Below are 27491 nucleotides of genomic sequence, written 5' to 3'. Positions count from 1 at the left end.
TAGAACATAATATTGCAGGAACAGATTAGCTAAATAATCACGATAGTCTTCCATCACCTCTTGGCATGGGTAAATATTCATAACTTGTGAAGCATACTGCTGGTCTGCAATCAAAAAATAAATTTAAAATGTAAAATTTACTTTCCCTTCCAAACACTGATTAGGAAAAAGCATCTGGAAGTTACCTGCATACACCTGAGTTACCTACCTCAATTAATTTAATGTTACTCTCCCAGTAGTAGATAACCTACTACTAAAAATGCAGCTGTCTTGGTTTCCACTGTTTAGCACAAACTATGTAGTGTTTTACTGAAAGTAAACAAAATCACTAAGATTATGCCCGTCAACAGTCTGAGAGCAGTCAGAAGCAGCACCTGAAATACTGGTGTGCAAATGCACATGTAGGAAATTACGGTCTCAACTACAATGTTAAAAGGAAAAAAATATTTTGACTCATAGTATGTGTTGTGGTGTCATGTTTTGACATTGGCCAAATGCCAGGCACCCACAAAAACCTCTCACTTACCCTCCCTGCTACAGCAGGACAGAGGAGAGAAAATTTCATGATGGGTTCATGAGCTAAGAGACTAGGAGAAAACACTCCAAGGGTAATATAGTCTAAAATTAAAGATACTAACAGAATCAGAGGATAATAATGAGAAGTAAAAATAAGCCCTTAAAAACACCTTTTCCCCAAAACCCTCCCTCCTTCCTTCCCATCAACAGCTCAGGGAGACAGGGCGTGAGGGTTTTGGTCAGTTCATCACCCGAGGTTTTCCTCCCCTGCTCAGGGACAGGATCCTTCCCCTGTGAGACCACGGGGTCCCTCCCACGGGAGACAGTTCCCTGTGAACTTCCCCAGCCTGGTTCCAATCTCACCAGCAGCAGCCCTCCCTAAACTGCTGCAGCCTGAGTCCCTCCCACGGGCACACAGTGCCCCCAAAACTGCTGTGGGGTGGGTTACTCTTCCACGGGGTGCAGCCCTGCAAGGACAGGCTGCTCCAGCCTGGGAGCAGGGCCCCCTCTCTCCATCGAGTCTCCCACAGGAGCACAGGGATCCTCCTCCTCCAGGGATCCCCCTGCTCCACATGGGCACCTCCCCCAGGGGCTGTGGGTGGATCTCTGCACATCCCTGTGGATCCCCAGGGGCTGTGGGTGGATCTCTGCACATCCCTGTGGATCCCCAGGGGCTGTGGGTGGATCTCTGTATCTCTGTGGATCCCCAGGGGCTGTGGGTGGATCTCTGCATCCCTGTGGATCCCCAGGGGCTGCAGGGGCACAGCTGCTCCACCATGGTCTCACCATGACCTGCAGAGGAATCTTGGCTCCAGGGCCTGGAGCAGCTCCTGCCCCTCCTTCTCCACTGACCTTGGTGTCTCCGTGTTCTTTCCCTCACACGTTCTCACCTTTCCTCTTCTCTGGCTGGAATTTAAACTGTGTCACCATTTTTGCTTTGATTTCTTCTTAAATCTGTTATCACAGGATGTTACCAACATCTCTCACTGTCCCAGGCTTGGCCACCAGCGTGTCCATCCTCAGAGCCATCAGGGACTGGCTCTGCTGGACATGGTGGAAGCCTCTGGCAGCTTCTCACAGGAGCCACCTCTGTGGCCCCCCTGCTACCAAAAACCAGGCCGTGCAAAACCAACATATGTGGGTTTTGTTCTACCATTTCTCCAACTCTATTCACTGTAGATATTGCTGGTTTTCAACATCAACCCCAGGCTGCAGTGGTTATCAGGCTGCTTTTCCAGAGATACATGATGGATGTCACCATTACAGCATTGGCTTTGTATTACCTCTCCTTACTTCTCTTGGGTGGGAATTGCTGGAAGGAATTTTTTCCTGATTCAAAGCGGTCTGTTCCTACCTTCTTTTACCAGCTCTTGAAAGCCACCTACATGCTATCTTCAGCCCAAAACCTCTATAAAACACTGTATTCCTCTTACTGGAACAAAGAAGAAAAAAAGCAAAAAAAACCCCAACAAAACTCAGAACAAGCATGTTTTGATGAGTGAGTCATTTATTGAAGTTTTCCGAATTGTCTTGCAGTTAGAAAAAACCCTCAGCATTGAACTTTGATCTACATTTTACAAAAATACCAAAATAAACTCCAGTAAAGAACAGGGCATGGTACATAAAAGACAGATATATGTCCTTTGAAAACTTAATGTTTTCTCCTCCCTGCTCCTTCACACTGTCAGACAGCATTTGTTTTTCAGCACTTCTGTCTTGACTGTTGAGTTTGGGAGCAGGCAGCTGAAAACAACCAGTTTGGCTTTTGATTAAAACTTTAGCACCCACAAGATATATCTTAGAATTATGCCTAGGAGCTCTACAGAAAAAAATCTCCAAACCTCCACAAAAATACAAAACCCAGCAACACTCCAAATTGCAAATTCACAGTACAAACGCCAATAAAACAAAAACTACATCTTCCCAAGTTTACAGGATATCAGACACCTATGGACAGTTTTCCCATTACAGTCTAACATTGACTTTAAAATCCAAAAATAGCATTCAAATATATGTCAAAATTAACTATTTTGCCATTGATCCTTTAGTTAGAAACCTACAAATAGAATTACTCCCTGAGCAGACCCTATCATCTCAAGTATCAAGAGTGATGCTGTCTCCTGTAACAAAGCCTCCAGCTCAGTACTGTCTGTTATTGTGTAACTACAAATTATCAACATGAAAGTCTGTGCCACGTCTCACACTAAAAATTGTGCAGACAACGAAAATCAAAGCCAAATTCTCATCAAAATAAACAGCTCCAAGGCTCTCATGCTGACTGAATAATTCATGATCACACTTAATTCAGTTCGAGTTTCTATTTTAGTGTTGACAAAGCCACTGCAGCTAATGCAGACAGCAGCAAGTCATGTCTCAAAAACTCCAAGACTGATATCCAGATATCACATTCTGTGATATGCACAGTGCCTTGCCCACTTGTGAGTCACCAAAATAAGCCACATAAACATTACCCAAACCCAGCATTTCCCCCCTTGTGTTTTGTCATTCAAGACTTGAGTGTTTACAAAGGTTGTCTCACTTATTTTACAATTCTCAAAGACAAAGCTCAGCTCTCACTTTCATAATAGGGCACATGGGCTGACTGATCCTACAGGCCCTACCCAAGCAGAGAGGAAGAGTAAGGAGGAGTCAAAGGAGTATTTATACGGGGTAGGTATAAGTGACACACATGAAGTGGAAGAGAAAGGGGAAGATCTGACTCAGGGGAACAGAAGCAAGTCTTAGATGGACCTGAAGAGTTCATATCTTGCAGAAGCAAGAAATACTCTGATGAAACTTAGTTACCCAGTCTCACAAACTTGAATGCAGTCATGAAAATTTGACTGCCATCATTCTATTCATATGAATGCAGGCAGGATCAGCATCTGATTTTAAGATTTAACTTTGGCATGCAGATGCAATCCAAATAAGCTCTGCAAGAGCTTGAAAAGAAGGCATACAATAGAACTTCACCTGGTCTGCTGAACCAGTGCAAATTATTACTTAGGCAATAAGCAATAATAATTTTGGTATTGCTCATCACTATTTACACTGAGTGTGTGCATGTGAAATTAAAAGCTTTCTGGAAAAAGTCTTTCTTTGGACATTTTGTTCCAGCCTCACCAAGGAGAGGCACCATTAAATTAAGTGCCATGCTTCAGACCCAGCCTTAAAAGACTCATGCAAATGTTCTATAGAGACCTCTTACTGCTACTCCAGTTTTTAGGTACTGGCACCTCTTTGAACACAATATAGCCATTTTTGTCCAGCACTAAGATTGTCCATCAGGAAGATGTAATTATGCAACTTACTACCAATACATTACTGAGAAGATAAAAAATTTGCACTGTAATACTCTGCACACACAGTGAAGCACAACTCTCTTGCAAATATCTTGGCAATCAATTTTCTCCCATGGCTTCTGAACATGCACTGCATGAACTTCCACCCTTAAGAATTAAAAGCGTAAGTTCTGCCTGCTGTGTGCAGTGTTAACTGCCAAACTTTCTCTCCCCAAAGAAGAGCTGCAATTTCCTAGTTGCAATGACTCTTACATTGCAGAAGCTGAGCTCAGCTCAGCAATTGTTTAATTCTATTTTATGAGCAAGATTTCTGGAGATAAAAAGGGCTTCTTGTACAGTTAAAGGCAGCATAGCCCAAATGTTCAGGACCTCACTGAATTAAGCCCTTACTAAGCAACAGGAACTACATACATATAATAAACTGTGGAAGAATATTAATCTCCTCTCCAAGAGATCACATGGACATGAAAAGCCTGACACTTTCCAACCACCCCTACTAAGAAACCCAGTCTTTGAAAGCCATAAAATATTTTAGTTTCAATTCACAGACAAACATTTTCACCAACACAGATTTTATAAGACATAATGTCTTCACTTCAGTGGATTAGACCCTGTATCATGTAACTCCAATGAATAGCTGCTTATTTATAAATTATTCACACTGTTACACTACATGAGATTAAAACAGAAAAATCTATTGCTGAGTTTTCTGTTATATATCTCTCTCATATATCTCTTTATTTTACAGCTATCTTTGGAGGCACTCTACAGGGAAATATGCTGTATTTCCTGTTAATATTGTACTTACTACAAGTGCATGTCACAACACAGGAAACAGTAACTTCTGTAAGTTTTTTTACTGGGTCCCATTCAGTTTTCAGAGAAGTAAAGAAATATTTGATTGTCATAAACTGGGGGAAATGAGCTGCCAAGAGAGCAGGTAAAGTAATCTGGGCATTCAGGCCACTTGTGCTACTCTGTGACAGAGTTCTATGGAAGAACAAAAACACTGAGTTACCTTGAACAAAAGATGCAATACAATATCATTTTATAAAACATATGAGGTTTATAAAACATATCACTCTAAAATAAGTGCAGATAAAACCATATTTAATATTTATATATATATAAAAATATATGAACATATAAAATCATAAATGTGACTTTCAAAAGAAAGGAAATTTAATAAACTTGTCCTGTTCAAGACTGCTGAAAAGGGTTTGTTGGAATGCCACAAGCAAGGCCATTAAAAAACTGGAGGAAGACAAACAACTGCAAGATAGGTAGGGCAGCAGAGAACCTTGACTGCACGAGTCACAGAAATGAGGTGAAATTCAAACAATAAAAAGAGCTAAGTTGCTACCTGTTAGAAACTTCTTAGTTGAATACACCAGAAAAAGCAGATATGACAGCTTAGGACTCCCATCAGTTAACCAGAGAAGACCAGAAATAAACTGGGGTTTTTTATATAAGGCTTATAAAACAATTGGGTTTTTTTTTAGTATAAGGCTTATAAAATAAGCCTTTTTCAAGGCTTTGATGAAACCAAAGGAGATATAGGAGGTGGATGCCAACAACTGCAAGGTCCAGCTCTCTGACCCAGGAGTTCAGAAATTACATTTTACTTCACATAGCAAGTTACTGTTTAAGATCAAATGTTTCCCAAAAACAAATAAGAGACATTGGGCTGGGAGGCCTCCTCCTCTGTAATAAAATGTCTGTAATTGTTACAGGCAAGGAACATAAAAAGTTCATTTCTGGGCACACAGAACAGTCTGACATACTCACTAGTCACACCTGTAGAAACCCTGTGATGAAGTGCTAATGCAGATTGCTGGATCCTCACACTAACTAGCAAAAGAGCACCCCATACCCTTTCAGTTATGGCATTGCAAATATATCACTACTACAGAATTTGGACCTCAAGTCAGATCCATATAAAATTACTCAGACAATGAATTTTCACATACACAGTTCTTGGGGGAATCCCACTTTTCCCTTGTAGACCTCAATGGCATAGAACTAACCAATTGCTCCAAATTTTGCTGCCAGACACAGGTCATGACCACCCCAAGGCTGTTTCAGACTTCTTCTGGGTGCAATGACCCTGGAAAATGTTAAGTCAAACGGGTGCTCTGGTTTTTCCAGTCAAGCTGGATGGTTCTACTTGTGCCCTTAAATATTTTGCTAAGTCAGGCTTCAATGAAGATCAAGATTGCAAAGACTTAATAGCTGCAGAGGGTCATATCAAGCCACCAACTAACATTGTATCTCTGAGAATGGTCAACACAGAATAATTTCTACCAGACCAGTGTAAGCATGTGTGAAACCTTCCACATCCATTTCCTACTGAAGGCCTTGGGCATTTCCAAAATACACAGGAGTAGTTTTTTCACTTATTAATCCTCCCAAAACCGCTCTTTTACTTATTTTTGTGCTGTTGCTGGGAACTCATGCTACATGCACCATGGAACACTACCTCCTTTTTCATATACAGCTGAGAAGCACAGCACAGTCTGACACATTCTGTAATTTGCAGTCATTGTGTTTTTCATAGAGACCACCATGCAACAGACACAAATTATTCAGAAAACTTTCATTAAAAATGAAGCAAAGAAATTTTTTAAGTCCTCTAGGTAGATATAGTCATATTTTCAAATGGGGTGAGAATCAACACACCCTGAATCCACAGTAGGTCTGAGACAACAGCTCTGATAATCTTGAAGGCAATTTTACAGTCAGCATGGTGTTCTTACCATGCAGAGAGATCTGTTCTGAAATGGGAATTTGCCTTGTGTACTCTAAAAAACAAGTTGCCTTGACACTCCACTGCAGCAGGTATGAATCTGCAGTAGGTCAGAGACAACAGCTCTGACAGACTTAAAGGCAATTTTACAGCCAGCATGGTGTACTGACCATGCAGAGAGATCTGCTCTGAGATGGGGATTTGCCTTGTGTACTCCAGAAGACAGGTGGAGATCTCAGGAAAAGAGCCCCCACTAAAGTCAGCAGAAAGATGAGAAAGAAGGTGAGAAGTAATTTTGCTAGTGATGAAAACTATGAGGAGTTTATAGAAGCATGCACTGCTGACCCCACTCAGCATCAATTTTTTAAAAAATGTGTACTGAATACAAACAAAATGCTGAGAAAATGCAATCTCCCCATAGAAGTCTGAAGTGCTGGCTTATGCTTACTACTTCATGTTATGGAAGTTCCTTGTGTTTCAATTCCTCTTGGAGCTTCCAGCAGAGACACATATTTGCAGATACAGTTTGTCCCATAAAAGTTTCAATGAAATGCTGTTGTATTAACTGGCCTTTTTATATTTCACTTCATGAAAACAGCCCCCCAAAATATACTTTGCCATTAAAAATAAAAATTAAAAGAAAAGTCATCCCCCAATCTTATATTTTAATTTCAACCATGATGTATGCAGAAGCGTTTTTAAATTATTCAGTAACTTTTACCACATTCAAAATCTGATTGTCTCAAAACACTTCTTACCATGAGTAAGCTAAGAAATATATACTTGGAAGTTTACAAAGGCAAGCTAAAAGCAAGTCTAATCACAGTTCCCTTGGGTTTTTTGGGAGTAAGATCTACATCTGTGCACTGGAAACCACCCTTCCAGCCAAGGGAGTTTGCCCTCACTTGGTCACACTGAGACAACCTCTGGGGTGTTGCAGGAGTCCTCACCCCAAAGCAGGAACTGTCTCTGCAGCCAGTGTTCTCTGGGGAGGCAAAAGCCACAGCATGAAAGCATTGGGCCGTCTCAGAGCTTGGGACACTGAAATTTCAAACTCTTCCTATATCAGATCAAAAAAGAGTTTACCCTACTTCTGCATGTAATGAAATGCAATAATTTTGTAGTTGTTGCTCATGTTACCACATTAGGAAAATGAAGAAGCCTTACCTATATTCACAGCAAATAAAAACTATTCCTGCATTTCTCATTCATGACAGTTACTTTGAGTTCTCTTGGTTGCATAAGACACCAAAAAGTACATAATTTACAGAGGTTTAGACACAAATTTGCACAGTCTTTATACAGGCTCAAGCAACTGGATTGTACTATGAACACAGTAATTTCACTGGTACCCACCACAAATTTTTCTATTGTCCTTGGAAGACCAGTGAAGAGGCTGTGACTGTACAAGTAGGATAAATACACTGTAATTCAAAAGGATTTATAAGCATGATTTACCACTACTTTAAAGACTGATTCTCAGAAAATGAAACGGCTGTAAGAGTGCCCATCTTAATTAAGATGGCTTGGTTTGATGATTGTCTATGTTGCTCCTGACAAGTAGACTTTCAGGTGTTTCTGCCTGAGTTTATTACTTCTTACTGCAATGTTTACAGCATGAAGCAGCACAGTAGGCTTCATGAATTTATATGTACAGTAGAATATACATGACCTTCTGTCACACACTTTACCCCTCTGTTCTTGCCAGCAATATCAGGAAAACATTTCATTCATGTGCTGCCTCATTTGACTAAGTTCTCCATGGTAAGAAACGCAATGACAACAGAGCCAGCAACAGCCTGTTCATCCACCTTGCTTAGTTTCTTTTGACTGATTTGGGATCAGAAGCAAACCAAATAAGAAACCATATTTATCTAAAGATTGATTGCTAAATTCTTCACCTTAGTGCTCCACTGTATCTTCTCCTTCAAAAGGGAATGAACTTCTATTTCCGTACGTGCTCACTGAACACATCTGCAAGCATTAAACATGCAGTGGAGCAAAATCTGTAACTACACGGGACCTGTTACGGCTGATGGTGGGATGAGCAAATAATCACTCATTTTATTTTTCACCCTGAATATTTATCTAACAGTGCAGCCTTTACCCAAGACGTCACAAATTTTGTGATGATGACATACATCATCACAAAAAGTTAAAAAACCCATGTCAGCTACCAAACAAGGAGGAAGAGCAGCAATCACTGCAATTCCATTTAGGCAGACACTGGGCCTTTTTAGATCTGATCTAGTTGTTCAAGGCCACCTATATTAGGTGCAGTACTCCCTTATAACAGTGGCACAACTGAGGTGCTTATGGACATGGGCAGGCCCCTTAGTACAAGAGTTGCTGTGTCTCAGCAGGAACTGTAAGATCTCAGTCCTGTGCTCCCAACCTCAAAGAGGATCATCACTGGGCTGTGGCTAGGTGCAGTCAGTTCAGCCAGCTGCTGAAGCATACATCCAGCCTGACAAGTGTGCATTCTGCAGCTGATGTTGCAGCAATCATTAGCACTCAAGCTTGAGTAACCTAAAGTTGGTTTAAAACTACTGTGGATATCTCTATGGTAACATGCCTTTGGACCTCCGCACTGCAGCATGAAGTGAAGTTAGCAGTACCAGGCAGTGAGAAATTTTTTCAGCTGGATCCTCCCAGCTAATGGAAGATATTAATGGATTAGAAATAAAGCCTTTTGAAGAAGCAGTAAATCAGGTGAACATTTTTACCCAAGTATAACCAGAACCTCATATTTACTGTAGTAAGTTCTAATTTGTATGAAACATTTTTCCAGAATTTTGCCCTTGAAATATTTCTCTTGTTGAAGGGAAATTTTCAAATGAAGAGAAAATCCAATTCTCACTAACTTCCCATTAGCATACAAGTCAGTTACCCCATGCACCTTTAAGCAGGCAAGCAGCAAAAGTTTGAAAGGAGGTTAGAGAAGATGCACAGAAGGCTTCTCCCTGTTTTACACTTAATCCTGTGACCGGCAGCATGAAGGTACTTTTCTCTGTCACACATTTATGCCATTATTTTTTCCTGTCCATGGCATGCATATTGATAGTAAAAATGAAGATATACCTACATTGTCAGATACTAATCAGTTTAGATAAACTTAGAATAGACAAAGACTCCTTCGGAGTGAGGAAGAATGACTGAAGTTACTTGGCAGCTGGTAGAAGCAGGCTGTGAACTGTGACCAAAAAGAAATCCACACATGTAAATGTATCCTGCTTTGATCCCATTTTCAGTAATGGTAATACCTCTGCAACTGTTCAAAAGGGCAAGGAGAGGGGCAATTAAAAAAAAAAAAAAGTATTTTTGAAATAAAATCAACCAAAACTGTAGGAAAGATGCCAGCAGATGGCTCGCCCAACCTCCAGATAAGAAAACAGTAAGTATATGTACAAACATACAAAAGAATCTCCCATTGTTCACAGAAGACAGACTATCCTCTTGCTATGTGATCACTTCCTCAGTGATCCTATGCTGAAAGAACAGGTGAAAAATAAAAACCCTGTGACAGGGAGAGTGTCAGATCAAGCAAAGGAAGCACTGCTGACATGTCCAAATGATGCAAATCTTGTATGATGCCACTTGATGCCCTGCCACTACCTCCTTCACCCACCAAGAAATGTTGAACAGTTACCAGGGAGAGTTAGGAGCAAGCCATTTGCAGGAGCAGCACTGCCCAACTACAGCTAAAATAGCTAAGGGCTGTGTAGGAGGTATAATGCCAGCTGTTTTGATCCCTGTTAGCCCCTTAGCCACAAGAAAATGTATCACGGCACAGTCATTTATTTCTACTGAACTAAAAATAAAATGAGGGAAAACTTCCAGAAAATTTGGATAGCCTTTTTCCCAGTGCCTACCTAAAAAAAGCCAGATCTTCACCTCACTGATGTCAGTGGAGTCTTTCCAGATGCAAGATTTGCATTCTAACATATGGAATGGTGACTTTTGAATTTGTACTACTGGACTATATGTGTGCATTTCACAATTCTGCACCAGGACTGGAAGTGTGAAATGATACCAAGTTTTTATGTTGTATCAATGAACACTGTTTTGTACAGCCTCTCTTTCTTCAGTGACAGGAAATGATACAGAAAAAACTGAGATGATTAAGGGTCATCCTTTGACAGGCAATCATGTGCATCAACCATGCAGGAGAATAGTATTCTCTGACAAGACTTCACATGTGAGCTACAGAAATACAGAGCCCTTTTCAGTTTTCAACTATCTATACAGATCTGCAGATACTTGCAACTAAATGAAAAAATAACAATAAAGCTAACATGAAAGGATGGCCTTAAAGGAGTTACTCCAGCACAGCAGATTTTTCAAATCTAAGGTGAGGTCGTAGATGTCTTATAGCTCCAAAGGGGCGAAAAAATCCTTTATCTAAAAATAGCCTCTAGTACAAATGCAGTGGAACCCATGAAAAAGATTCCCTTCTTTGAAGACAGTTCATTACTGAACTCTTTGAACTGTATGGATAGTCTCTAAGCCACTAAAATGCCAAAGGGCCAAGAGAGACCTGTATGTGCATCAGTTTTTATTGTTAACGTGTATCTGCAAACAGACACCCATTTTGGTTGAGTGTAATACTCATCAGTCCCACTAGTTCTTCTGTTCTCGATAATTTTATATTTCTCTTTCATAAACCCAAAAGAAAAAGTCTGACATCTCTACCACCAGGATGTACAGAATCTAGATTAAAATTATGACATTTAAAATACATTGTTTTTAAGAATTGCACAACTCTTGTCTTGAGTGTGAGCCTTAAATACATCTATCAGACAGGTAGTTTTTAACCCATTAATGGTGTGAGAAAAAAAAAAAATCCATTCCTGTTGCTCAGTCCAACCTCATCTGAAGGACTAGAGTAGTAAAAGCTCTGTCACATTGAAATGAAAAAAATCCCAGAGTGTGTCAAAGGAACTGTTGTACCAAACAAAGTGACAACATTTACACAAACGCACATTTGAAAGAAAAATATTACCATTAAGGTTAAATGATTCCCATTCACCAGACTCATAGAGCTGACATGCTGTGTGAATTCTCTCCTAATTGGGATGGCAATACAGGAGTACATGCTGCCATTTAACAAAATTATCACAGAAGTTATACCACAACCAGTTATAACAGTAGTATCACCACATTAGAATAATTTTGATTCTTAGTGTTTACTCATTTTGCTTTGGTGTTATTTTGTTGTTGCAATTTTGGTTTTCTGGAGAATACCTTTGCCTCCCTTTTGTCAAAGCTTTCTTCAGAAAACAGGTGGCTAGTGATCTTCAGTTTGTCTAGACAAATATTAGATACTTCTCTCTTGCTTTCAAATGTTTAATTATAAGATGTAGAAGGAATCCTCTGCAACTGTGGTGGGTTCATTTGTAAAACAGACAAGCACAGACTATCAAGTGACTTCAGGCAGCAGTGGATACATTACTACAGTTTTGTACACAGAACATCATCTAGGCAGTTCCTGTTGCAGCAGCACTGAGAGGTAAGATACATTTCTGTTGTGCAGCTCTAGTATTTGGACAGAAATCTCTAGATTTGGACATCTCATCTTCTCAAATTCCCAACTGTCAAAAACATCTTGTGCTACCACGAAAAGACTTTTATTTTCCCCCAAAACACCTCTCTACCCACATGTCCCTTAAGCCCTATTTGCTTTGGCATGTCTCTGCCTTGACCTCTTCCTGCCCATAACACAGGACCACAACTACTCCAGCTTTGGTGAGATTGAGCACTTTTCTCCTACTTGAGCAATGGTATCTCACCAGCTTAGCCCATCTCAGACCTTCACTTTACCCATCTCTTCTCTAACCATCCACCACACCACCGTAGTACTCCAGCTGACCTTTCTGATGTCTTTAGAACAAAAGCAGCCAAAGATTTCCCAGGTTTCCAGCAGCATACTGTGGCTGCCATCCAGAGCTCCAAGGGGAAGGAGCGCTGTCCAGGAGCTGCAGACCAGAACACCATGACCATGATAATGTAAGAAACCTTAACTTTTTTGTCTTGCTCTCCTAGTCTCCTTCACAGTGCAATCTGAGATAAAATTGAAGCAGCCTAAAGCAAGGTGTTTGACCCTGCAGCTACTGACTTCTTCCACAAGCCACAACACTGCTTGGAACATGAATACAGCCCTAAACATTTAATACATGTGAATGGATTTATTCTACAATGTATTACAACCATCTCTTACTGAAAACTTGTGTTTTTTCACAATATAATTAAACAGCTGTTCAAGAATGATTTGTCTTTGTGACAAGGAGGAAGTAGTAATTAATCAGGCAGAACTCCTTGGAATGCATGGATTTCAGGGAAGCAATCTTAAAAGCAAGAGAAAGAGAAACCTACAATAGCCAACAGTCCAGGAAGAAGAGTACTCACATGGGAGAACCTTTTCAGACTCTTTCAAAACCGAGATTTGAACTTAGGTTTCTCTCCAGAAAACACCTGAGTCATCACATTAACACCTATTCTGGGGTCTCAGAAGAAATTTGATTAACTTTGGAAAACAACACACACAAAAAGCTAAAGCCTCATTTTCTCTCTCCTCTTCTAAAAGAGGTTTACTGGTTTCTGACTAGCACAATGATTTGATAAACTGAATTTCATAATGGACACGGTAACTGCAGGAGAGCAATAACCATTGACAACATCCAAGCCCACAGTGCCCTCATACAGCCTTGAAAATCTGTGACAGGGGAAGAGGAAAGCCTCTCTCACTGTCCTTGAGGCAAAACAGCTAACCTAAGAGCAAAGGGAAAATTGACTGCTGGAACAATCTCCCAGGCTAACACCAGAGACCTCATGCCCAATTCCACATTCAATTACACAGGTTTATTTTTTCTGCATTGACAGGTATATTACCTGTAACTATATCACTATTTGATGAAAACATGCATATAACAAGATAGGAATCAGACCTCACTCCTCCAAATATACACAAACAAATTGCAATTAAATCTGACAGGCTGCAGCTCTATATGCAAACTGGCTGTGAGCAGTTTCTCCTAGGCTTACAAACAGATGTAGAATAGCTTGACTTTTATTACCTATATTGCTTCAAAACTCCATTCTGCCCATTTCATCAGTGGATGTTACTGACCCTACTGTTGCAGTGTCTCAACCATCCATTGGTCTTTTGGAATTCTTACTTAAATGTGGTTTAATAATATCTATACACCTGTTCACATTTGGCTGCACTGTCTGTGAATTCTGTGGTCCAGACCCTATTCCTGCTCCATTCTTCCATGCTATGAAACCAACCGTGTTGGTCCAGTTTTCCCATCCTTTTGGAACAAAAGCTGTCTCTTCAGATGTAGTCTGAATCCAGGCCAAAAGGTCAACGAATTGTAAATCTACATCAAAATTAGATATGCATTTTCAAAGTGAATAACTCACATTATTAAGAGCTTAATACTGAGACACTTTCTGAAGTAGCACCATTTAGCTGAAGGGCTTCTCAGCATAAATCTACACTCTACCCTTTCTATATCCAGGATATGATATTGGACATTGGATAGCCAAGTCAGAGATGTACAGGGATTTTTAAAAACTGTTCTCCAGAGTACCTCACTATTCAAAGAGTCAGAGGTAATATAAAGGAACAGCATGTCTCTAATGCATTTTGTTCTTTTACAGCTGACAACATGGGTGAGAAAGACATTTATAAATAATTGGACGGTGAAGGATGGGGCTGTGGTTGACACAAACGGCTGAACTGAAAGGGAAAAATAAAGTTCACCAGCAAATGGACTAATGGTCCTCTGAAGTGAAGAAATTTAGAGTAGACACTGCCACCAAACAGCTGTACAGAATGTCACCTTAACTCAGAATTAAAAATGTACCTTTGGACAGCACTTCTTCCTCCCATAGAGGGAAAGGTGACTCAAGCTTCATAAGCCAAAAGCACTGGTGTTTTGGGAGAGCTGTGGGAGCTCCTGCAGAATGAGCTCATTCTACTTTATGGCCTCTGAGTTTGTCCCAGAGAAGATGCCCTCAGAGAAGCAAGGGGACAGCCAGGTGTTGTGTTGCTGCCCTGCAAGGCTGGTGACTTTCTGGGCTAGAAATGCACCTGCTGATGTGTGCCAGAGGGAGACAGTACTACACAAGAGATCATCAGGTGGCAGTTGTTCCTATAAGCTCATGCTCCCAACCACTTCAAACACACAGGCTGCTTTTCACAATGTTCTGTACTTTTATCTTTACAGGAGTAAATGTGATTGTTGATTTCCTTTAAGCTATAATCCTAGGTTTGACAAGACTCACCAAAAAGAGGTAAACTCTGCTGCATCATAAAACACTTCATATGCTATTTTCTGGCAGCCACACAGGTACATCCAGTGTTCCCTAATGGCACTTTTAGAAAAGTTACATGTACAATAGAGAAAATGTTGAAAGAGTCACACCAAGCTCCTCAGAAGATAAAACCTCAGACTCTTTTTGTGCATAACAAACAGTAAAATGTGGAAAACAGATGCTGCTAGTGGTCAGTTTAAAACCACTTGGTATTTTGGGCACATAAAGACAAAGTTCCAAAATAAATCTTTACTGAAGGACTTAGAGGGGTCCTGGACTCGTTGAGTGCTAATGATGAATCAACTGAGGCATTATATGCCTTCAGCAATTCTCTTTTCTTATACACGTCTGTGTGCAAGCATACATGCTCATTTTGTATTTAATGATACAAATGCATATCATCTAGAGCAGTTCTGGAAGTCCAGAATGTTGAGTGACTCAATGTGGAGTCATTCCTCAGGCTTCTCTTTGCCAGTGGTTTAATATTCTCTGAAGAAATGGTTTTATCTGTTCCGTAACAGTTCCTATGTCTAGCATTGCTAAAGAGCATCACTACAGTGTTTGCCAAAGTTTACCTGCATCATTTGAAGGAGGAATGGAAAGGTCAGATACAGAGCAGCAAAAGTTCTTTTACTGTATTCATTTAAGTTGTCTGGGCTTAGTCACAAAAGAGCACTTCTATACCAGCAATTTTCTTTATGGTTAGAGCTATTCAGGCCAGAATCTCCCAGAGAACAGCTAGCCTAAATTAACAAGGTCTTGCACTGTAACGTATTTGAACACTTTTTGGCCTGTTGAATTTTTTAATGCCAACTCTGCAGACCTCAGCTATGTTCAAGAGGTGTCTTTTGTCTCAGATGTCCTATTGAGTTGTGAAATGGACCTTCATCACACTAAGTTACAGAGCTGGGAGGTTTATTTTCCAAGTTTACACTACATCTGGCATGTTCCACGATGCCACAGAGCTTACTAGCAGCCAGTTAAACCATAATACACTTCAAACAAAACCATAAGTGCAAGAGCACTGAGTTTTCTTATACATGGCTCTGCTTGAAAAACAACTGTATTTGAAATCAAATTATATAAGCAATACTTATGCTTGCATTTCTATAGGACCTGTGCACCTGATACAACTCTCTCACTGGCTGGATTTCTCCATGTTCTCCACTTTGTATTTGGCAGCTGCAGTCCTTGATTTATTCCCCCACATGAAAAAAAAATAAATCTAAAAGCTAAGTCCTTGACGTTTTGAAGAGGAGGATATGTCCCAACACCTTGGAACAGATGAATGCTGGTAAGAGATACTGTCCCACCCTATTTTTTGCTTAATTCTGAGCTTTGCTTGTAGCAATTACTTTGCTACAGAGAAGCCTGAAAACTGGCAAAACCTATGCCTACTGTGACTGATTGAGAGGTTCATAAACAGGTTTTTCTCTTCCACAAAGAACACAGCATAAGAAGAACCAAATCATTACATCTGCTGTTCTTATAACTTCAAGAAGAAAAATATGATAAAGCAATCAATGGAAGACTGCAAATTGTTTGGACTTTTTTTCCAATCTAGCTAATACATTAGCAACATGAGCTTTGAAACTTGTCTGTTGCTGTAAAGTTTCATTAATGCTGAAGTCTCAAGATATTAAAGAAAAGCAGAAGTAGTCACAACTTCTGCTTAAGATCTGGCCATAATTAAAAGATGCAGTAAGCATATATATAAGGTAAGCATTTTTTATATTTTCAAATCCCCAAGGAAGTGTCAAAAAAACTGTTTACTTCTTGTTAACCAGGTGGTACTATTGCACTTCAGAACCAGCAATAACTAAGCAATGGGTGAAGCAGCCATTATACAATCAGCATCTTCTCAGTTCATTGTTCTGCATCTGTGATGGAAGGTAAATGCCTTGTATCTTTACACAAAGCTGAAGGAGAGTTTGAGATATTTATACTCTTTCTTTTCATGATATTGTTTGGCTTTGTTAAGGAGGGTACAAGGGGAAGGAATATCTGTTTTTTTTTCAGTTGAGCGCTTCTGCCTAAGTACCTCAATAACAGAGTGTATGGCTGGGCACCAGAAACTGTGAGTCCTCTCCCAAATCAAGGCACAGATGCATCTTCCAACCCTTAACAAGTCTACTTGAGATTTCTGTCAGGCCACCTGTAGGTAATTGTTTACCAAGCTTTCAAGGTCGAAACAAACACACCCACCCACCAAAACTGCTGAACAGTTACTCATGAACAGTGTGAGTGGGATGGGACCAACACATCTCAATGCTCTGAACAGTTCAGAACTTTTCAATAAGGAAAGGAGAAGAAAAGAAAACAAAAAAAATTCGTCTTTTGTAACACTGATCTCACACCAAATGAATACAGATCAAATAGACTTTGAAAGTAAGATTTAGATAAGCAACATATTTTAAGTTACTTGGGATGATTTTTTGTTTGGTTGGCTTTCATTTTATTTTTTATTTGAACTGAATAGGGTTGAAACTATTACAGGTTGATTTATTTTAGTGCTAGTTTCATACAATGGTGTGGATGAGTTTTAAAACATTGTATAAAAGCAGGATCAAATGTACATAATGCAACACTTGATTGTGTAAACAACTAAAGAAGAGTTCAGGACATAAAATGAGGACACACCAAGCAATATGGTTTAAGTGGTTTAAGCAGTGACACAACTGTAAAGAATTTTAATGCACAATAGTGCTAACAGCCATTTGACCAGTATATTGGTTTTGTCCCCTAATACACTTAGATGAGATTTTGTAGTGGTTTAACCCCAGATGGCAACTAAGCCCCAGGCAGCTGCTCACTCACTCCACCACCCACAGGACGGGGAGAGAATCTGAAGGATAAAAGTGAAATAACTCATGAATTTTGACACTTTAATAGGTAAAGTAAGAGGTGCACATGTGAGCAAAGCAAAACAAGGAATTAACAGTCACCACTTCCCATGGGCAGGAAGGTGTAAAGCCTTTCCCAGGAGAGCAGGGCCCATCATGTGCAGTGGCTACTTGGGAAGACAAACACCATCCCTCCCAATGTCCCACCTTCCTCCTCCTTTTCCAGAGTGTGATGCCATATGGTATGGAATATCCAATATAGCTAATACATGCAACCAAGCATTACAGCAGCTAAAACCACTTGGTATTGCTAGACAGGCTTTCCATTCCAAAATAAAGAATATTTTTCTTCACTTTTGAGGATTTATGGAAATAAATATTGGTATCATGTACTACCACAGAAACATGTTTCCACACTTTTTCACTTATAATCTGTCACATATAGTATACTATTTTGCCTTAATGTTCTGTAATAATCCAGCCCTGTTTTAGTCAATACTTTAGTGTGATGTACAAAATCATTCCAGGACTGGCAATAAGAATGGGAGCCCTAACTCTATTAAAAAAAAATAAATTTACAGATCTTAATTCTTATAAGAATAGAAATATTTCTACTATATAATTGAAATGGTTGTTAAATAACGTTAAAAATTCCAGAAACCTAACAAACTCGTAATTTGTAAAAAGAAGTGAAGCTATCAAAAATAATCACTGAACCACAGAATAATATAGATTGGAAAAGACTGGATGTGGCACTTAGTGCCATGGTCTAGTTGATACAGTGGTGATTGGTCAAAGATTGGATTTGATTTTGGAAGTCTTTCCAGAGAATCACAGAATTAACTAGGTTGGAAAAGACTTTTGAGATCAGAAGTCCACCACTGTATAAACTAGACCATAGCACTAAGTGCCACATCCAGTAATTTCTTGAACAGTTCCAGGGATGATGAATTTTTTCACTTTCCTGGGCAGTCCCTTCCAACACTTGACAATCCTTTATGTGAAGAAATTCTTCCTGATGTCCCACCTGAACCTCCTCTGGAGCAGTTTGAGGCGGTTTCCTCTCATCCTGTCTCTTGTTGCCTGGGAGAAGATACCCAATCCCACCTGCCTACACCCTCCTTTCAGGCACTTTTCAGATCCCCCCGAGCTTCCTTTTCTACAGGCTAGACACCTTCATCTCCCTCAGGTGTTTCCTCATAGAACTTGTGTTCCAGACCCTTCACCAGCTCTTCTTCCCTTCCCTGGACTCACTCCAGCACCTCAATGACCTGTAGTGAAGAGTCCGAAACTGGACACAGGATTTGAGGTGTGGCCCCCCCAGTGCCCAGCACAGGGGGACAATCCCTGCCCTGCTCCTGCTGCCCACACCATTGCTGATCCAGGCCAGGATGCCCTTGGCCTTCTTGGCCCCTGGGCACACCCTGCCTCATGTTCAGTCACTGTCACCAGCACCCCCAGGGCCTTTCCAGCCACTCTGCCCCAGCCTGTGGAGCTGCCAAGGGCAGGACCCAGCCCTGGGCCTTGTTGAACTCACAACATTATAATACCAATCAGAAAGTTCAAAAGTATCTGAAGTACATTCAGTTTAAATAACTAGAAAGTTGAGAAATATGTTTGTTTATAACAGCACATAACATAATAACATATAATAAACAACTATTGAGAACCAAGTTCTGACTCTACAAAACCTTTTTTTCAATTATTTCAATTTTTTTTTTCAATTCTCAACTTAAAACAATTGGGAAAGTATTTTAATTTTGCTCTCCTCTACCTTAAAAAAAGAAATCATATTTTGTCTAAGGTATTGCACCCTGACAAGTAAAAAACCACCAATCTACAAAATCCAAGAAATACAAAAATTGTATTCAATGCTTGAATTTTGTCCCAGTTGTTGATGATGCAGGTTCTTCAATTGAGTGAGTAAAACAGTCAAAGTGACTGCAGACAATTCCACAAGTTTCTCAGCACCTGAAGTAACAAACTGACAATGGGCTGTGAGGGTGTTTGGGGTTTTTTGTGTGATTTCTCCAGGTTACATTTTCCTTAAGATGACTTCTGAATTTTTTAAATCATTAAGGAATGTTTTATAACTTTGGAATTTCTTACTGATATTCTAAAAAAATACTAGGATTACTTTGTGACACAATATCCTGCTTCCTTAGTAAATCAGAAAAGTGACCAAAGGTCCAGCTAGGATCATCATACCGGTTTGTTTCTTTTCATCAATAAACTTTAGAAGGGGGCAACAAAGCAAAATTAAATTTCTAAAAGGCTTTCGGGGAAGTTAATGAAAAACCTGCTCTGATATAAAACAAAAAAAACCAAACCAAACCAAACCACTCAACCTTCCCCCCCCACCCAAAAAAAAAAAAAAAAAAAAAAAAAAAAAAAAAAAAAAAAAAAAAAAAGAAAAGAAAAGGAACAAAACCCAAAAAAACTCCCAACCCAAACCCAAGAAACTGAACAAAGCCCATGGAAGAAAAAAAAAATCCAGCGCAATGATCTCTTTCCAAGCGCTAAACTTGAGTGAAGGCGTTGACAGCAGGTTGCAGCAGTGCCTGTCTCAGCCACTGAGAGAGGGACCCAACCCTTCCAGGTACCTACAGACACAGCCCCCGCCCGCTCCTCCAGGAGCATCTCACAGCCCTGCTCCAGCAAGGTGCACCAGAATACGACTGCACATCATCGTGGTTCGGTTCTCAGCCCAACATCCACGCCTAGGCAGCAACAGCACATTTTTAACCAGATACGGCGGGAAGAAAAAGGGGTGAAGTAAAGCCAGCACTAAGTACGGGCTTGTTGCAGTTGAGAATTACTCCGGGGGGAGATTCTATTCCAGCTCTCCCAGAGGCGCCCACTCTCTGCCATCAGTCACAGAGCTCGAACAACCCCCCCTTTCCCCCTTTCCTCGCTGGGTGTGTGTGACCGATCCCGGCGCAGGGCGCTCCGGAGCCGCACCAGGGCTGGGGGCTCGGGGCGGACAGAGCCGGACAGAGCCCGAGGGGCCCGGCGGCGGCTGCTGCTCCCCCCCGGAGAGCTGCAGGCGAGGCGGCCCCCCCGCAGCAGCAGTGCCAGCCCGGCCCGGCCCGGCCGCCGCAGCTGCGGTGAGTCAGTGGGCACCAGGGCACCGCTCCCGCCAGCTGCATCCCGCCCGCCGAGCATCCTCCGGCGGGGGAGGCGCTGCCTCCGCGCACCGTCCTCCCTCTCCCTCCGGGGACCCGCAGCGGCACGGCCGGGGGTCCCTCCGGAGCGGCAGCGCTTACCTTGGCGCTGGAGCTGCTGGTCTGGGTCTCCGCCTCGACGCTGCAGCAGTGGGGCGTCCTGGACCGGGCGGAGGCGCCGCCGGACTCCCTGCGCTCCCTGCGGCGGGGGCCGGCGGAGGGCGGCGGCTGCCGGTTCTGGTAGGCGAGCACGGAGGGGATGGAGTCGGCCGCGTCTGTCTTAACGAAGAGGCCGTGCAGGGTGGTGGTGCCCTGCGAGATGGTGGTGGTCTGGTGGGGGGAGTTGGACTCCTCCGAGTCCCGGCAGTATATCACACCGCTATGCGAGACATGGATGCTGGGTGCGCAGCCCATCCCTTTCCCTTCCCGGCCACCCTCCCGGCTGCACCGCCGCTCGGCTCCCGCTCCGCTCCGCTCCCACCTGCCCGCCCGGGCTGCGGGGCCGCCGCCCCTGCGCTGCGCTCCCCGCGCCCGCCGCCGGCACCGGCGCCTCCCCCCGCCGCTGGCGCTGCCCCGGCCACTCCCGCCCCTGCGGCGCCTCCCCGTCACCCCGCCGGCTCCCCGCGCTGCCTCCGGGGTCCCCGGACCGGTTAACACCCTTCCCCTCCTCGGCAGCGTCTTAGGAAGCACCTGCGACCACCGGGATGTATCCACCTGGGGTGGGAGGGAAGAGGAGGATGAGGATGAGAAGGATGAGAAGGAGGATGAGGAGAAGGACCATTATCGGTGTTTCAGCCTCCTCGCGACCCAGGCAGCCTCCCGTACGGGCAACATAACACACACACGTACACAAAGAAACCCCAGTTGTGCTAAATACTTCTTTTAAAAAAAGTTACTAATACTTATTTTGACCAAATGTGCCCTAGTCATGGGTGGGCAATTCTCAGTTTTTCGGGGGTACTGAGCAGAGCAGTTTAGAGCCACACAGCACCCACTGCAAGTTAAGGGGGGAAAGAGCAGAATTCTTTCACAATTCTTAATGCTGCTTTTCAATTAAGCCAATATTCAATGGCACAAGTTGCCATTTTACCCTAGGTGTCTGATAGCTGCCAATCCCTGTTTCCAGTCCCTGGGGAGATAATCAAGAAAAATGTTTAATGCTACAGAGATTTACACACCTTCTTAGCTTTCCATGGTGAATAGTTTCATTGACCTCAGTAAAACTGTGTAGGAGGTGTAAAGCTAAATATGGGGGTTTAAAGTCTTTGCAAGATTTTAGTTTAAATCTCTCTGTTTTAAATGGCACATAATAAATCCTTCAAGAATTGGTAATGTCATCCAAGCAGTATGCTTCCTGCCTAATAAAGCATTTATCTGAAACCCAGTCACCAAGGAACACTTGTGTATATACCTTTTCTACCTCTCGGAATATTACCTGATGTTTGACCACTGTTCCTCCACCTAGTTTTAGTGAGTGATGTAAAAATACTAGAAATATGAAGCATGGTTGGTGCAAGGATTGTGATGTTGTATGACAAAATGGTCTGAATGATTTTTTTTTTGGTTCTTTGTGCTTTTGAAGCACTTTTGTGAATTAGATTTCAGTTTATTCATAAGTGATGGTTTCACAGCCAAAATGCCTCAGTTTGGAGAGACTTTGAGCCTTTAGCCTCTGTTTCTCTTGATGCAGTTCATGGGTCATTGCAATTATGGCAATATAGACAGGCACTAATCCATCAAGAAACTGGACTGAGATCCTCAATCTGTTTGACAAAGTATTTTCAGTTTTCCAGTTACCACAGTGAGCCCGTGTTGGCCCTGGTAATAACAATTTCCTAGGTAAATGTTTTCCCCACTAGTTGTCACTGTTCACAAATCAAGTTGTGGCTTACATCCTGCATGCACTACATATTTGCATGTTTGCCCACTGCCACAGTGCTCTGCTGGTGGCTATCTTTGAGGACAACCTTGAAGATAGGCTCAGCATAAGTAAAATGAAGCAGACTGTGTTTCATCACCCAACCATGCAGCCTTTCTTGCTGCTTAGGCTGCAGTTCTGGATGAAACCTCCCTGGCTCTCACAGCATAACACACCTAGTTGCAGATGAATGTGTCCTAAATCCTCACTTAATAACAAGAGCAGCCAGTTTCATGCATTCATTGCTGTAGTCTCTTCCTTTCTATTAACGGTTGGGAAATTTAAGTTGGGGATTTGAGCTGCCTGTCATACACCACAACTGAGATTTGGAAGAGAGACAGGAGCTCAGTAATGCCACTCATAACCCATACACTTGTGGGGTGCACCCAAAACCTATTGCTTTTGGGTAAACAATGCTACCCAAAAGACCCTTAAGATTTGTTGACTTGAAAAAAGTTTGAGACTTTTTTCATGGGAATTTACCCACCCCAGGTATCAATGGCATTTAGAATTTTAATAAAGGATGTGAACATAAACCATATTTTGACTTGCAGACTGAGCTTGGTGAAAACATTATGTCATACCCTAAATTGTGTTGCTTGCTATTCACAGTCCCCTTTTATGAATTGATATAAATTATCAGATTAATTATTTTGTTAGTCAGTTAGTCAGGTTTCCTTAACATTCTAGGATTCCAGCTTCTGCCCTGTTCCCACTGAATTCAGTGACAACTTTGCTATTGATTTAAGACATCATTGCAGGAATCTGCCCATTCTCACATGGATTTCCCTTGCTTAGGTATACATTTGAACTGATGCCAAAGAATAATCTGTAGGAATAGGAAGTCACAATTCTGGAGAAGCATTGCTAAATGCAGCCCTCAAGCCACAACCCCCACTCTGTTTACTTTAGGCTAATGGTGAAAGAGCACAACTAAAGAGGATGAGCCTCTCTGTGCAATGTGCCAGAGTGCTTGGGAGGAGTGAGGCTGCAGGATGGGGAGCTATGTGGACTGCTGAAACCATCAGGAAAGTGTGAAGAGTAACAATGCCTTGCCTGACAGAAGATTCAAAAAATCAAAGAATCCAAGGATGGTTGAGTTTCAAATCCCCCACACAGCCAAGAAGGGCTGTCTATAGCTGGTTGCTTGGGATGGGCATATCTGGATGTAGTTTTTAGTATCTCCAAGTATAAAGATGACACCTCTGGACTACCCATTCATTCCAGTGCTCGGTCACCCTTACAGTTCCCTGCTGATACTCAGAGAGGTTCTCCCATTTTACAGTTTCTTTCATGTCCATTGCCTCTGGGCCTGTCACTGTGCACGACTGAAAGAGCCTGTCCTTGCACCCTCCCTTCAGTTTTACATTGATGAGATATGCCCTGAGTCTGCTCTTCTCCAGACTCAACAGTCTCACCTCTCAGCCTCTCCTCAGAAGCACAGTGCTCAGGAAGAACTTAAAGAGAACAAGTAAGTGATGATCAGTGTGAGGGGAAGCTGGAGTGGAGCTGAGTGAGTGGCTGCAGAGGGGAAGTGTGTCTGTCACTGAATTAGGAGCTGAAGGAAAGTTAAAGACTCCTCTTCCTACCATCAGTGCTCTTCCTGCATCTTGCCTGTGAGAAGACAACCATGGATCTACTGAGCAAGGTGAAAGAGGGAATATTTGAAGAGGGTGCACTCTTGCACCACCTCTTGTAGCAGGCTCCAGTCCTGCTCCTGAAGTCATCTTGTTGCACTATGCCCTGACTGATGAGCATGAAAGCAGAAGGGTTTACTGAGAGCAGCACACACCAACCAAGGATGTACAGAAGGGACAGCTACATTGAAGTAGAATCTGTCTTCAGAAATGCATATTTAGTATGGCCCAGAATTAAGTCAGTGCATCCAGGCACTGGAAAATATTCACATGTATCAGTTTTTCCACTACTAAAGAGCCTTTGCTGGCTTTAACTGCAACTTTATAAATCCTAACAAATTTTATGCTCACAGGAAACCAATTTTTTACACATGACTAATTTCAGCATGATGAATTTAAGCATATGAGTGATTTTGGAAGCCAGTAGTGGAACCATGAAGCATTTTGTATTTTTGGTTTTTTCCAGTAGAAAGCAGTGGATATACATTCTCTATGGCGTTTACACCTGCAAATCCCTCTAGAATGAGGAAAATACACTCCTCAAAACTTTATATCCCCTCCAAAGCTAGTCATAGGCTTCCCTCTGACCTCAATATTAAGGCTTTATGCTATGAGTAGATTGCTAAGTTTATGTTGGTATTATTGGAAGAATTATCTGTAAATCCCAGTTCATTGCAGTAAGAATATACTACCTCAGAGGTTGTATTTTACAGAGACTTGAAAATCTGGTACTTGACAACCCGCTATTGAAGACAGTTACCTCTATTCATGGTTCATTTACTGTAAAACCAGTTTAAGAATGTATAAATAAGCCTGTACAAAAAAAAAAAAAAAAAAAAAAAAAATACTAGGCTCTTAGGAAGCTCAACAGTTTCTCAGTCCTTTCATATTGGTCCAACAAATTTCTTAACTAAAGTAAAAAAATAACATCCTGTACACCCAGATTAGAGCACAGTCAATACCTAAAAATTATTTAAATTATCCAGAATACATGCACTGTTTTTAACTTGAACTGGATATAAGAAAAATAATCATGACAGCTAGACTAGAACTTTTCTCTGTGTACTTCTGTTTTGTTAAAAAACCCCTCATCTTTATGGTACCATATGATAATATGGTACTCATATTATCAAATGCTAACTTCATGCTTTTATTCATCAACAACACAAGAAATCATGGCTCTTGGAAATCAAAAAGATATTAAATACAGGAGGTGAATCTTACTTTTGCTTGAGAAAGACCAAAGTGTGATTTTCAATCCACAAATCCAGTGACTCACTCAACAAAGAAATAAAAGAGGAGCATCACTGACAGCAATGACCTCTCTCAAACTCAACCAAAAAGCAAAATAATAATTAAAAAAAGAATCCTGCCCCAAATGCCTTTAATTTCATAACTTTGAAAAATCACTCATTGCAGCAAAACTGTGTTTTAATTTACCTGGGTTTTGTTACACTGTCTCCGTGACTGCTGTGAATAACAGTCTCCTAGTTGCAAAATCCTACAAAAATGATACCCTCCGGTAGGTATTGTTCAGTAGAATGAGGTTCCTGGAATTGCTTGTTAATCTCAGCAAGAACTTTACTTTGATCTTTCTTTAGCAGTCAGATTTTGACGGGGTTGAACAACACCACTTAGTTCCCTTTTGCCCAGAAGTTCATACAATACTTTACATTTATTAATACTTTTTATTGCATACTATTTTATTGCATACTATTAAATACTTTTTATTGCAAATGGGGAAGGAAGACTGTTCCAAGGGAGCAAAGCTGAAGAGGAAACTCAGTCTGGTTTCCTTTCCACTGGTAACCCTTGGCACAAACTGCTCTGAGAGTGCACAGAGGGGCAGGTGGCCTTCCTTCACTCTCTCCCTTCTCAGCTACTTTTTGTCTGAGCAAGGAAGTGCATCAGCTCCTGCCCCTCTCTGCCCGCAGTTGTCTGTCCCTCCCTGGCTGTAGGAGAAGGTGCAGCCCTGGCATTTTGCTCCTCACTGCTGAGAGGTGATGAGCTGCCCGAGGGATGCAGATTCCCTCCTGGGGATGGACACCTGCAGTCATTTTCCCTAGAACGGGCCAAAACAGCACTGTCCTTACTATCAGCTTAATCCTGAGAGAAATAACGAACCTTTACTACACCGCTTTGAAGAAGAAGAGTGACATACAGAAACACTTAGCAACAACAGTCTCCAGCCCCTAGCAGTAGCAAAAGGTGTTAACATTTACCCGAGGAGCTTAACTTCTGTCAGGACAGTGGCCACATATTTCTAGGTACGAGCAAATTCTCTAGAACAACACTGATCACACCACGTTTCAAAGGCTTAGGCTGCTGCTCTCGAGCAAACCCTTTAGAGTGCTGTGAAGCCAACCCAAATGCAAATCAAACTTAAGAAAATCAACTGCATCTCTCCTGACACCACTGAACAGTCCCCCCTCCGCAAGCAGCACTTCGGTGGTCGTTTCCTCACAAGCAGCTTGTTCTTTGATCGTTATTACTCCAACAAACAGAACCCTTCTCCCTTGTCTTACTCCTCTCCCGGAATATCTGCACAGAAAATCCCTCTCGGGTGGTCACGGCACCACGGGAAAGGTTGACTCCCTTGGCTTTGGGGCTCCTGGCACTGCGGGGCCGGACAGACGCGGGGGGACACATCTCCAGCCCCGCCACCGGAGCGGGAGAACTCCAGGAAAGAAGTGTCCGCATCCGACACCGTCGCGTCCCCGCTTCGAGCGCCCTGGAGGAGGGAACAGCCCCTGGGATGGCCCCGCCACCCCCTGACCCTCCCGGCTTCCCCTTACCTTCCTCCCCGGCCCGTTCATCCTCCGAGGAGCGGAAGGGAGCGGCGGCGGAGCGCTGCCCAGGTGAGCAGGGCGGGCACCACCTTCCCCGGGGCCGGCCCTCCCCCGCAGCTCCCGCCGCCCTCCCGCGCCCGGCCCCGCTCGGCTGGAAGCGCTCCAGAATGAGGAATTTCCGAGCCTCCCGCGGGGAAGGAGCGCAAAAAGGCTTCCCCCAGTTACCCCATCCCGCGGGCTTCCCCTCTGCCCCCTGC

At 42.2% G+C, this 27491-nt stretch overlaps 1 protein-coding gene across 2 annotated transcripts in view; it reads right to left on the bottom strand.

Annotated features, from left to right (window-relative positions):
* The window catches only part of PDE8B (phosphodiesterase 8B), a 78516-nt gene extending 51259 nt beyond the window's left edge, over positions 1-27257 (bottom strand). The window contains exon 1 of one of the 2 annotated variants that reach the window (XM_083883066.1): positions 27241-27257. The gene's annotated coding sequence lies outside the window, so the exon portion shown is untranslated. Of the gene's footprint in view, positions 1-20992; positions 21062-27240 lie in introns of those variants that run through there. The other variant, XM_083883065.1, reaches the window with a different exon arrangement.
* Between the last annotated feature and the right edge of the window lie 234 nt (positions 27258-27491).

Source organism: Zosterops lateralis (genome assembly GCF_965231275.1).
Source record: "Zosterops lateralis genome assembly, chromosome: Z".
NCBI lineage: Eukaryota > Metazoa > Chordata > Aves > Passeriformes > Zosteropidae > Zosterops > Zosterops lateralis.
Note: the sequence above shows the minus strand (reverse complement) of the source record. Positions and strands in the feature narration are given on the sequence as shown.